Source organism: Anastrepha ludens, chromosome 6, assembly GCF_028408465.1.
Source record: "Anastrepha ludens isolate Willacy chromosome 6, idAnaLude1.1, whole genome shotgun sequence".
Taxonomy (NCBI): domain Eukaryota; kingdom Metazoa; phylum Arthropoda; class Insecta; order Diptera; family Tephritidae; genus Anastrepha; species Anastrepha ludens.
Window position 1 is genome coordinate 4,213,417 of NC_071502.1, and position 14,738 is coordinate 4,228,154.

The window sequence follows — 14,738 nt, forward strand, 5'->3', positions numbered from 1 at the left end:
TGAGGAGTTTATAGATTTGTTCAAAAGCCAGCCATAAAAAATAAGAGCGGAAAAATAAGAGTGATAAATATACGAACAGAAATGTGAAATTAAAATCCTGGCAAATTTTATAAAAAAATAAAGAAAGCGTGAAAAAAAAATTTAAATGCGAAAACTCATGTCCCCTTTTAAGTCATTCCTGCACAAAAATTTTACACTACATTATATTTTACATAATTATAAACATCCCATTTTAATCAGAAGAGGCTAGAAAAATGTCAGTGGGAAAGAACTAAAACTCCGAGGCTAGACAACAAACCAAATACTAAATCAAGTTACGGAAATGGTAATCTGGTCACACTGATCACCAATTGGACTAGGGTGACGTCACGAAAATCAGCGGATATAGTTAAATTCGCTCAGAGCAAAGTAATGGCACCAAGATAGGCGCCACCTCATTATTCTCTCAATCGTGGAATGAACTAAATTTTTCATGAAAACAAAAGAATTTTTAAAATTAATAAGAAAGAAATAAATTGACAAAACTCATCATTAAGTGTTAGTGATATATTTTTTGGTTTGGGGTTTTGAGAGCCAATTCAAAAGTCGGAGTAGGCATTTTTTTCTACTTAATTAGACCTACAGTTTGATGTATATCTCGAAGAAAGTACATTTTCGCTGTCGCACAGTGCCATTGATTGTTGATTGAGGTACTTCCTTCAATGGTTGATCGTTTGGTCCAAATGTGTTTAGAAAGATATTTTATTTTAGTATCATAAAAACAATATAATCGCTTGCCATGAGGAAATGAAAAGAGGCGGCAAGTTTTGCTGCATACATCCATTTGCACTAACACCAACTATGTCAACCCGTTACTCTGTTAAATTAAATTTTTTTAATGAATCCATTAACATATTTTATTAAATGTAACAAATACCGTTTTCAATTTAACAACTTTAATTGATTTTTCTTCTCTAAATGGTACTAAAATGTACTTCCTAACTGAATCGTATTAGCCTATTGCCATTGACTGCATTTCAGTTAAATCTCAATAAATCATTTGCCGGCGGTGAGCGATTGATTGATGTCTTGCTACCATTTGATGACCCAAAACCGTTCACCGTTTTCGCTTTCCCCATGTGTGTCCACTAGCAATTGGCTGCGGCGTTGTGCGTCCGATATGCACTACCTGTCAATCAAGCATCAGAAATCCAAAAAGGCTCCAATCATAAATGCCATGCGGTGGTGTGTTTAGGCTCGTGCTGCGCACGTACCACACATATTGACGCGTCGTGGCTCTCGCGGGCGTAGTAGAAATGTTAAACTCCCCTTGCAACTCCTTCTCATTCTTGTTCTGCGCTTTCGGCAATTCGTTGTTGGCCTTTCATACTTTTTCTTGTTGAACAGAGTATTTGGGTCTATTTATCGCTGGAGTCACTGTAGTTCGCATACACCTAATGTTGTCGGCATAATCATAACGCCATGATTCTCTTGATGATGAATTGCCGCCGTGCATTAAGCGCAAGCGCTTTGCGCGTTGGCCAGAATGCGGCGAGACATAAAGTGCTTTTGCCACTTTAATGGGTATTGCGAAGAGGATGCTGTAGCGCGCTTAATTACCGCTTGCGCGCTGGTAACCCTAGCAAATCACAGAAAGGATAGCTGGCTCCAAAATACGTGTATACCCGTACAGTTGGAAATCGAGCCATGAAAGAATTAAAATGTTTTAGCGCATTTTATATAATTTATTTTTGGCGTTGGGCGCTAATAATGGATATCGAGTACAGTAAGTTCCGAACGCTTGATTTCAGAATAAATATTTGGTATGAAATGTATTTTATGCTAACCTTTTTAACTGAACATTCAAACGCCTGTGTACGAATACTTTCCTTTCTGTGTTGCAGTTTTTAGCGATTTTAATTGTTGAAAGCCTTTTTTCTCCCGCCTCAGCGCTGTCCAAATTAGCATTGTACCAGTGTCCGCCCTAGTTAAGACTGCGTGCAAAGAAAAAAAAAAGAAATCAACTCCAGATCGTTCGACTGCTGACTGACTTAAATATTTTTAACACGAATTTGTCTTTTCGTTTGGCAATTTGCTTAAAGGATTTTTGTTTTTACTCTATGCATGTGTATGTGTGCCCATGAATATGCTACTTCTACCTAAAGATGTATTTTCTCTCTAAACAACTCACCTTCCGTTGTGTGGAGTATAATTGTGGCCTGAAGGCGTTTCAATTGGCCTAGCGCCGCGAAGGTTGTGTGCCGGCCACAAGTTTTGCAGTGAGTCGTCCTGTTCAAATGGTGTAAAAACGGTTAAATTTTTTTTTTATTTTGAACATAATTTTTGTAGGCTTTCATTTGCTGAAACACCGACCGCTTCTATTTCCATGGAATTTGTATATTTGGCTGGTTTTAATTCGAGCCCAAGTAACGGTTCAATGCGAAATACAAGAGCTTTAATTAGGGGTTTCAGTTATTGCGGTATAGAGGCGTATTATTTCTAATGTTGATGCTCAGACGATTGAAAAGAAGAAAAAAGAACAAAAAAAGAGGTATTAAAGCTTTGGAAGAGGAATAAAAGAATTCGAAGTTCTTTAGGCACTTTCTAAGAAGATTTGTCATTGAGAAGAAAAAATGAGAAAAGGGATATATGTACGAGTACAAATGTCTTTAAAGTAACCAGTCTAGCAAAGGAAACTTAAAACTAAGCAAATGTGGCTGATTTATTTTCAAAAATAAAAAAATATTTTATAATAAATTTTTACAAGAATTTAATACTTTCTGTTGTATCGAAATTTCAAGGAAATTGAAGAACAATTTACGGGGTTATATGACTCTTACCGAAGGAGTCTAGCTAAGAAAACGTTAAGCTAAGGCAACTTTAAGCAAATGCGACGAATTTGTTAAAAAAAACTGATTTTTTTTTAATTTTTTGAGAGTAAATGAATGTTGTGCCAAAATTTCAAGCAAAAGCTAAGGATGACAGTTGAAAGGACGCAAAACCAGTGGCAGGAGACGCATGGACAATGACAAATAATATATGTTAAAAAACTCGAATAGTTGGCAACACCTAAGCACACACTCAGCATTTTTTTTTTCAGTAATATAATTTTTCGTAAAAGCGGGGTTATATAGGGGTTTTTTAAGAGCTTGTTATAATCTGGCATATAATTCAGAGTTAACACGGCTACGAGCTACATCGGCATTTGATAAGCGTCTTGATGTTGTTCCACAAATGAAGGGACCTGTAGTTTTAAGCCGATTCCAAACGGCAGCTATTTTTTTATGAGGAGCTTTTTCATGTCCGAAATACATTCGGAAGGTTGCCATTGTCTGCCGGGAGCGACTGCTATTAGAGAAAACATTTTCTTCATTTCGGCATTCGGCTACGGCGGCCGCCAATGTTAGCTGATTAATTTTTGGAAACGAAAATTGAGTCAGCATGGCTCGAAAGCGCTCGCCATTCACCATAACGGCAGCTCCTTCCTCATTTCGAAAGAGATGAGGACCGTTGATGCCGCCAGCGTGTAAACCGTACGTAAAATAGACCAAGTGCTCTATGAGCTTCGCAAACAGATTTATTTTTCTTTTTTTTTTTCAAAGTAAATTTCAGTAATTCGGATGCGCTGTTCTGGCGTTAAACGATTCATGACCTTCATGACCCAAACCTTACTGAACAGAAAAGTCAATATAGTTTGCCATTCTGAGCTGTCAAACCATAGTTATCGATTTCGATAGTTTTCATGCACCTAAAACAAACACTTTGTACTAGTTTTTTATTTATTTATACATTTAAACTTCATTGGTTCACAAATAAAATGTTAAAATCACAGAAATATTTTAAATATGAAAATTTTGTGAAAACTTTTAAGATATCTTTTCTCAAGATATTTTGTTTTTTGCCTGCTTTATTAATTAAACCTGTCGTATGACACTAAGTAATTCTTTTTACAGCTTGGATTTCATAACATTAATCATTATCAATATTACATTTTGGTTAGGTTTTTGTGTGAGTTTACAAGTGTATGTACATAGCTTTAAATTATTCTAGTTATCAACTGAGTTGGGGTTGGTTGTTTGAGCCCCTGGAGTTTGCCCTTTCTGCCGATGGGAGATGTCGCATGCCAGTATTCGTATGGTTCATTAAACGGACAATATGATTTGTGCTGCGTTTACGGATGATTTTTGCTACTGTATCTATGTTGAGGTCTCGATGAATATCTTCCTTTGGGACGTACCAAGGAGCATTAGTTATAGTTCTGAGTATTTTTGATTGTAGTCGTTGAGTAATGTTAATGTTACTTTTACTTGCAGTTCCCCAGATTTCTATGCCGTATGCCCAGATTGGCACAATCACAGTTTTGAATACAGGGGTTTTATTCAGCAATGACAGTTTCGAGCGCCTGCCAAGTGGCCAATATAGTTGTCGGACTCTGTTTTTTACCTCATTTCTTTTCAACGTGATATATTCTTTCCAGAGAAGTTTGGAGTCAATAGGCATTCCAAGGTATCTTGCTTTGGTGTCCATCGGGATTTGTGAATTGTTTATTGTCAGATTCTTGTGACCTACTTCTTGTTAGAATAAACTGCATGAATTGTTTTTCCACTATTGATTTGTATACCCCAAGCATTAAACCATGTTAGTGTTTTGTTCAAGATCTGTTGTAACTTGTTTGTTGCGCCTTCTAAGATCTTATGAGTTGCCAATAGGACGGTGTCATTGGTAAAAGTTGCTATCATGTCGATACTTGCAGGCAAGGAAATATCAGCTGTGTACAGCACATATAGTACAGGCGCTAGTACACTGCCCTGAGGTACACTGGCTTCCATGAGTTGAATGTTAGAGTATTTGTCTCTATGTTTCACATAAAAGTATCTGTTTGTGTATGAGCGAGTTATAGCACTTTTACTGAAAGGTTATAGGCCAAAGTTTCAGGCCAATCAGAGCAAAATTGAGGGAGTTACAGCATCTTTACCGAGGAGATTTGACAGTTTTGTTGTTTCACAACCGATTTTCATGATTTTTGCATACTTAGAAAGGCTCATTAACGTGCCGAAATCTCAAGCCAATCAGAGCAAAGATGAGCGAGTTATATCACTTTTGCTGAAAGGTTAGATGTCAAAGTTACGGCATCTTTACATTAACAAATAGTAGTCGGGTGGAAGATCCTGTTTAAGTTTAAATAATTCTCGTAATTCTCGCTGATTCTTGCAAATCTTCTAGGTAAGCGTGATGCTAAATAACAAATGATATCCAATATATATTGACTGCCTCAAAAAGCTCTTTCTTCGTTTTCTAAGTGTTCCTACTGATGTTCATATTAACGATCTCCATGAAAGACCTGATTTTATACTTTTCAGATAAATCTGTTTGAGTGGCATTTCTTCATCGGTGTATTACATCTTTTAACTGAAAACGATATATAATTCCCTCAATTGTCTGAATTCATTGACCAGAGTCATAACACAAAGGGTTGTTTTGAGATTCTTCTGACTCATCTCCTCACTCATTGGTCTTCCTTAATCTGAATCAGAATCAGACTAACATTTTTGTACATTTCAGGTGCATTTGCGAATTCAGGTCGGGTTTATCTGTTCTTTATTTATTTTTGTTGATTGAAAATTTAATTTTATATATATTTGTTAGTTTGTATTTGTGAATTTAAAGTGATAGGTGGATGGAGGCCAATCCTTCAGAGTTTTGTGAAACATACGTTAAGAGGACGGAACATAAGCTCGAAACGAAACTTTGTGTAGCAAAGAATGAGCGTCTGCACGTCGAAAAGCTTCGATATCAACCTAGATACGAAAAAAAGTATTAGCAAGGGGCTGCTTCAAAGAGAAAGGCCGCTGCTAAAGGGACAAGTTGCGACTAAGCGTGACGCTGTTGCACGTCGGTGCTTTCGACGTTGGAGAGCAAAGGAAGCTCGTTTCGTGAAAAGAGCTAGGAATAATTGAATGTGAAAAGCTGAGTGAAGTGGGCACCTGTAGAAGCAAGAATAGTGGCCTATGTTCGGGGTATACTTGAGTTATAGAGCATTAACTTTTCCATTTTGCTAAATACTGGAAATATTGAATTAGTTTCAATAATTGAGATAATAAAGAGCTTGGATTTCCTACATAACTAAATATAATGAAGTGCAAATACTTACGGTATAGCGGCAAAAAAAAAAAAGCAGTTAGTGGTGGCGGTCTAATTCATGAGCTACGGCAGTGAGGTGTTGAATATGGCCAAACGCCTGGAGTTTAAGTGTCTTTTGCCTAATCCTCGAGAAGAATGGTCATGCTTTCCGCCATTCACCAAATATAATATTATTACTTATCAATAATCGCATGTCGCCCACTATTCATCTCATTACGACAATTATCCCTTAAAAGCTTAAATTATAAATTCAATAAACTATTTCCCAACTAAATTAAACAGAAGTCTGATAATTAAATTATTGAGTAAGAAGTTTTATATGTCAAAGTTTTTTCTTAAAAATATTTACACACAAATCGACTGAGAGTTTGCAGACCAACGAGAGCTGCTGAGGTGGCTACAAATTAGGCGTAAAGTATTAATTTAAAACCGAGAGTCAACACTTTTAAAATTAAACATTGAGTTAATTATAAAATAAATTTACCCTTTTAACACTTTAGTGATTTGCAAATTATATGAGAGTTATTAGAGAATTTATGGCTATAAAAATCATTATAATTTGACTTTCACCGCCGGGCAATACAAAACACCGTCAAGTGGCAATCTATGTGAATATATATTGATTGCAAAAGCAAAACGCAAAAGTAAAAAAAAAACAAAAAGAACTTAAAAAAATATGTATGTATATTGGAGTTGCCAGATGCCCTGCCACAGTTAAAAAAATTATGTTTGTCATACATTTTTGACGCTCTCTGCATACACAGATTATCATAAAAATCAGTTTTACTTAAAAATTAATATTTTGTAGTAATAATTAAAAACTGTATCCGGGGTATATACAGAATCAGACGATCAGATATTAAAAGCTGAATTAAAAAAATAATTACTAATAATACAAGTTTTTCACAATAATTTTTACACAAAAGACAAGTGCGGTTTACATTTTATTTAATTAAAGGGTGTTTTTTTTAGAGGTTAGGTTTTCAAGTTGGCACTACCTTTTTCGTAGATGGTCTTTTTGACAGCTGTCACTTGATTTATGCTCAGTTTGGTTTGCCATTTCATAATGAATAGACTTACACCTGAACAACGTTTGCAAATCGTGCAAATTTATTACGAAAATAATGGTTCGGTTCGCGCGACGCATCGAAGAAAATTTTTTCAGCGATGAAGCTCACTTTTGGTTGAATGGGTATGTCAATAAGCAAAATTGTCGCATTTGGAGTGAACATAATCCACAAGCCATTGCTGAGACGCCGTTACATTCTCAAAAAGTCACTGTTTGGTGTGCTTTATGGGCAGAGGGAATCATTGGTCCATATTTCTTTAAAAATGAAGCCGGCCATAATGTTACAGTCAATGGTAGCGCTATAGAGCCATGATTAATGACTTTTTCGTGCCTGAATTGGACGATGTTGATGTGGACGACCTTTAGTTCCAACAAGACGGCGCTACATGCCATACAGCCAACGCTACAATCGATTTATTGAAGGAAACGTTTGATGAGCGCATTATCTCGCGCCGTGGACCTGTGGCGTGGCCTCCAAGATCGTGCGATATACCACCGCTGGACTATTTCTTGTGGGGCTATGTGAAGTCGCTTGTCTACGCAGATAAGCCCGAGACGATTGACGTCTTGGAACAGAATATTCGGCGCGTTATTGCTGACATACGGCCCCAATTGCTGCAAAAAGTGGTCGAAAATTGGGCCTCTCGGCTGGAATTTATTCGAGCCAGCCGCGGCGGCCACTTGCCCGAAATCATTTTTAAAACATAATGGCAAACCCTTATCTTTATAATAAAGCTAAATTCTTGGCCATAACATTAAATTATATACGTTTTATTTCATCTTGAAAACCTAACCTCTAAAAAAAACACCCTTTATTACCTCTAAATGTTGACCGTTGTGTCGAATACACTGTTGGAATCTGGCCTCGGTATTCCGTGCCACTCGCTAGAAAAGTGATGACGGAATGCCATTAACAGCGCGAACCATATATTTTAGTGCTGAGTTTGACACTGGGATTGTTTCATAGAATTTCCTTTTGCGGAACCTCCACAAAAGCATATAGAAAAAAGTTCATAGTGCTAAGATCAAGCGATCTGGGTGGCTAGAATACGTCACCGAAATGGCTCACCAGTTTGTTAGGGAACAAATCACACAGTGTCGGCATGGGCTCTCTGGCCGTTCGCCGCGTGGCGTCATCTTGCTGAAACCGTGTTTGTATGCTGAAGAAAGCATATTCCCTCATTACATATACATACATATATATAACACCCTTTTTGGGTGTTTGGCGAAGCTCCTATTTCTATTTGTGGCGTGCGTTTTGATGTTGTTCCACAAATGGAGGGACCTACAGTTTTAAGCCGACTACGAACGGCAGATATTTTTTATGAGGAGCTTTTTCATGGCAGAAAAAAACTTGGAGGGTTGCCATTGCCTGTCGAGGGGCAACCGTTATAAGTAAAAACTTTATCTTAATTTTGATCTTTCACCGAAATTCGAGTCTACGTTCGGCCGCCTCATTACTGGCAGAAAATAAGCGTCGATAAGAAGCAGGCCAGGAGCAAACTAAAGGTTCTCAAAGGACCTCAATCCTCTCATTTTACGATGAAACCGTCTCGAGGGTCACCTGTCCGGCCAGCTTATCAGCCCAGCAGTTTCCTGCTGTGCTACTGTGAGGGCTAAGATTCTTCCTCAATATTTCATGCCCAATAGTTTGTGGAGGTCCCAGGGCATCCGCTCTCTTGTTTGGTCGACTGTTACCACTACATCTATTTTATTTATCAACACAAAACAGCTAAATTACAAATCTACATTTCATTTGGAGACATTTTAATACAACGAATTGTGGCTTAACCAATTTGTGCCTCTCAACTAAGGACTTGCTCATCTTTACTCGTGAATAGCAATAGAATTCATTTTGTTTTAAGCAGCTGCTTTTGGCGGTTTCCTTATTTAGGGAAATTAATTATCACTACTATTAAATAAATATTGAACGGGATATTGACAAAACGAAATCGAATTTGTTGCTCGACATTTTGACAAAGTTCACTTTAGAAAACAGTTTTTATTGCTTGAACTTTTTTGAGTAACAGAAAAGCTGGAACTGGAGTGAATGATTGTCGATGATGGTTTAATTGTTAAATGAAATTGTTCAGATGCGCTGGAAAAATGCATTCGCAATTTTCGATTTTCGTAATTAAAAAAAAAGTGCGTGCAGCATAGTTTACATAACAGAAGTGAAACTTTCAAGGCAGACAAAGAAAGCGGGAGAGACCCGAGAGAGAATGAGAGAGAATAGAAAGAATATATATCTAAATAATTCACATTTTCAGAGAATACAAAATTTACAAAAAACGGAAAACACGCCGGAATGGATAGCACTTTATAGTACGCACAAGCAAAGTAGGCACCAAAAAAAAACGCAAAAAAAGTTGTGACCAAAAACACCCCAAACAGTAGGCACCAAAAATATATTTCCTACAAGTTTGCACCAAGTGTATCTAAGATATACATATGTAAGGTATAGCTCTCCTACTCCTTTTCCTCTACGTTATCTCTTTTTTCTCTAAAATTTTACTCTTTAAATTTTACTCTACATTCTCGCTCGTCCATCGACGCCTAAGAAGCTTCACTTCAAAAATGTTTGTCCTTTATACAATATAATTGGAAAACTCTGTGCAAAATATTTTAATTCGACTTTTTACTAAATTTTGAATAGCGAATATGAGTTAAGTGATGTGAGGAAAGTTTGTAAATACATAAGTGGGAGATTTTGCACGAAGTTAGTATATCATTTGTAACACATGGACTTAAAAGTCCCGAGCGTTTTTTGTTTGTTCAAAATTCGCTGTATTCATCAACGTAATTTCCATCAAGAACAATGCAGTCCTTCCAGCGCAGCTTTAAAATTTCAATGCTACTTTCGTAGAACGATTTATCGTTTGCCTCAAAATAAGCATCAGTTTCAGCGATAACCTCTTCATTCGAACGAAATTTCTTACCGGCGAGCATTTTTTTAGGTCTGCGAACAGCCAGTAGTCTCTGCGAGCCAAATCTGGATAATACGGTGGATGTGGGGGCAATCCGAAGTTCAATGAATTGGATTGACTTGTGACGCGGTGCGTTGTCTTGATGAAACAAAATTGTGAGCAAACGCGCCACCCACTTTGAGCAGAGCTTTCTCATAGTCAAATTCTTATGCAATATAAATCCAACCCGTTCTTTTGGTATCTTTACGATGTCAGAGCTCACTCACGCAACTTCACTTTTCGATCATTCAAAACAATTTTGTGTATTTGTTTGATGTTTTCTAGGGTTTCCAGCTCATTTGGACGCCCACTGCGTTGTGCATCATCGGTGTTGTGCATCTCTGCGACCACGTGGAAGCTAGCGAACCATCATTTGATTGTTGTTTATGATGGAGTGGAGTCCTCATACGACTCTAGAAGACACTGCTTCGCTTGAACGGTATTTTCCCCCATCAAGAAGCAATGTGAAATTAAAATACGAAATTGCTTTTGATCCATTGCTTTGCAAATAACAAAAGTAGCGTCACTCTGAGCACAATAACTCACAAACCTGTGAATAGAATATCATTAAATTTTATCAGCTGTTTTTTTAAGGTTGGCCTTAGGTGAAAAGGAGGTGCATGCAATAAAACTAGTGCCATCTATGTGTTGGGGTCGGGACTTTTCAGCCCATTGCTAACGAGAACTCATAACATCTGAGGGCACTTACAATGCTTTCACATTTGAAAACTAGTAAAGAAATTTTTTTTTCTGCAATACTATTTTCAAACTGGCACTATTAAGGGAATATTCGAAAAACAATTTTATAGCGACCGGTGCATGTGGCAGCCCTAATCTATGTACTTACACACCATTGGTATGAAACAAGACGAAGAAGAAATTATAAACATATACAAACATATATACATACCTGCATATACCTACATACATATATACGTACATACATTCATACATACGTACATGCATACATACATACACACCCAAATGTCCAAACATGTGTTGCCTTAGAAAAATCATTAAGAAGCCGAGTTTTCGTTTCAGGCTCAAAACAATTTATCAATGAATATAACAGCAGAGTAGAAAGAGTGCGTTAGAATACAGAATGAATCTTTGTTTCTAAGACACTTGCAAAGGCAAACATTTCCATTTTTGTTATAATTAATTTAACCCTAACGCGGCTAGCCTAACTGAGTCAAACTAAAATGGATGAAAATAGTCAAAGTTGTCATGCTTTGAAACCTCGATTTTCGTAAGTTCTCCGTGCTTTTCTACAACATTTTCCATAAGGGGCGCTCTCACCAAAGAACAGAGAAAATTCCAAATCAAATGATTTTTGTTGGGGACCAGCGCAGGGACAGAATGCCGAAGCGCGTATGACTATTTTCTGCTTCCTAAAATATCACTCAAAGGTCACCGGCGAGGTTATTGACGCAGGCGGCTTAAACAGCCACTGTTGGGTACGAAACTATGAATAGACGAAGATCAGAAGAGCCCAAGCTTTCGTACAACTAACGTAAAATTACAAGCAAAAACAAAAAAAAAAATGAAAATAAAAATAAATACAAAGGTTTTGTTTTGACATTTTTTCCGCATTTAATTTCATAGTTCGCTCGTTTGGCGCGCTCGTATGACAAATGAATGATCTCAGCTGCTAAACATCAATTAAAAGCGCTAATGCCAATCATAATAATATGTTAATATAAAGCACCCTGAGCGGTGCACACACATACATATGTATATTTGGACATCCGCGCATACATGTGTATGTATGTATGCGTTGATGCCTCAGAGCAAAAACTTCATACCTACAAACTTTTGTTTAGCTGCTTTGTCGACTAACTGTGTTTTAGTAAAACCGAAAAGTCTAAATGAATTTTTTCTGCTTGCCATAATTTTTCGCCAGCTTGTTCCTACAAACTTACTAACCATCAACCATCTTTTTTGCCCGAGGAGGTTTGTTGCAGTGAGCGCTGAGCGGAACTGTTTCGAATCGCTAGACGAAAAGAGCCGAAAAACACACAAAAAAAAGACACAAATACAAAAATATTGTGTAAAAACACTGCATGATTAATTAATATTCAAGTATTATTGCAAAGTTGGCGCGCAAATGACTGCCAAACCATATTCTAAGGAAAAAACATTCAGGTGGCTCCCTTCTATGGTAGCTCGTTTGATCGGCTATACGGCGATCGCACCTTTGACAGTTCATTAGCGCATTTTTGGTTTCGCATTCTAAAGTTCTGTTTTTTTCGTTTTGAAATTTTTTCTACTTGATCTTACTTCTTAGTTGGACCGCTTAGTTTGTTATTAATTAATTATTTACTGGTAAAAGTAGACTGACTGTTAGTTTGACATGAAAATATCCGCTCGAAATGAGATTTTTTTCAACTGATTTCATAGTTCAAATTTTCTCTATACTCGAATACGGCAAACAGGTGCAACGGCTCATGTCAAACGACGTGCAAGTCGTTGATCTTTGGTTACCTATTTTTTTGAAGCGCTAATTGGGGACATTTAAACGAAAGACAACAAAAAAAAAAACAATTTTGGTGCAACAAATGTGTAACTACTCAAAATTGGTTGATATTTTTATAAAGGGCGGTTAAGTTTCAAGGGCCGGTGTTGATTTTGAATAAAATACAATGTTTTTAAGAAATTAATGTCATTTCTCTTTATTATGATAATATTGAGGGCTCAATTATGTATGGAACAAAATATCGACCAAATGGTCGCCGCGACCTCGGCGGCACACCTCCATCCGATGGTCCAAATTTTCGATGACTCTGAGGCATAATTGAGGGTCTATGCCGTTAATGTGCCGAATTATCTCATCCTTTAGATCTTGAATTGTTGCTGGCTTATCGACGTTCACGTTTTCTTTCAAATAACCTCAAAGAAAGAAGTCCAACAGTGTCAAATCACTTGATCTTGGCGGCCAATTGACATCGCCGCGACGTGAGATTATACCACCATCAAATTTTTCGCGCAAAAGAGCCATTGTTTCGTTAGCTGTGTGACAAGTGGCACCGTCCTATTGAAACCACATATCGTCCACATCCATATCTGCCAATTCGGGCCATAAAAAGTTCATTATCATATCACAATAGCGAACACTATTCACAGTAACTGCCTGACCGGCCTCATTTTGGGAAAAATTCGGCTCAATGATGCCGCCGGCCCATAAACCGCACCAAACAGTCACTCTTTGTGGGTGCATTGGTTTTTCGGCAATCACTCTTGGATTATCATTCGCCCAATTGCGGCAATTCTGCTTATTGACGAATCCACTGAGGTGAAAATGTGCCTCATCACTGAAGATGATTTGCATTTTGGTTTGAATGCCCGTTTTCATAATAAGCCTGAATAACTTTAACGCGTTGCGTGACTGTGTAACTTTCCATGGTTCAAATTGAGTTAGTCTGAAATTGAAAAATGTCAAATGAAATGCAGAAAAGATCTTGATGTTTAGGTGTGGTTTACATTCAACATCGGCCCTTGAAATTTAACCACCTTTTATTTCCTTTTAAATAATGAAATAAAAATAGTAAGATTTCACCTTAATATAATATGGCGTTTTGGCGTCTCCAAAAAGTGTGGAGTGTTGTACGCGAGGTACAGCCTGGTGTTCATTGCTTTGTATTTAAGGGCCGTTGTCTTGCTGAAAATAGAAATCGGAACCTATTCCCAATTTCTCGGCGCTGCTCTTCATATTTTGTTTTCGAAACATCAATATACACGTACTCGTATTGGTCCTTCACTCCGTCGATAAATTCTAAATTTCGGACTCTATGCAGCCCCAAACCATAATACCTCCGCCGCCGTGTTTTACGGTTTTTATGATTTTTTTTTGGATTTAGGGCTTCTCCTGGTTTACTCCATACGCGGGAACGCAAGTCTGAGCCAAAAAATATTGTACTTCGACTCTTCTGAGAAGATTGCCTTCCGCTAGGAGTCAATAGGTTTGCCCACATACGCAAACTCTAAGCGCTTCCTCCTATTAATTAAATTTACGTGCGGCTTCTTGCGAGGAGTGTAGGACCTAAAGTTATATGTTTTTATCGCTCTATGGGCTGTTTCCGGGTCAATCTTGCGATCTAGCTCTGACGCAATCCGCACTGCGCTACATAACGGATCCTTGTCCACCAGATGCTTTATTGTGCGCCTGACACGATCGGTAAGTGAAGGTGGCCGGTCGGATCTGTTGTTATTTTTAATGCGCCCTTCGTATTTGAATCGCCCAATGACAGTCTGAATAGTGGATTTGCTTTTACCCATAATTTTAGCTATCTCGTTTTTGCTCCTGTGTGGAGAAGTAGGATTTTTCCACGATCATCGAGTGATAACTCTTTTCGAGGCATTTTGCCTATAAAAATCGAATATTTTGTCCAGCTCAAGCAAAACACGCCAACTATAATATAATGAATTTGCTCATTACTGCACACAGCGCAAGAAATTAAGAGTACGTAGACTTCTATTGACGCAAATATTTGAGTATGTTTACATTCGTTGCAATAATATAAGACTAAAAATTAAAGGTAACTGTTTTTCTTTTGTAGCTTAGAAGAAAATATATTGTTTTATTA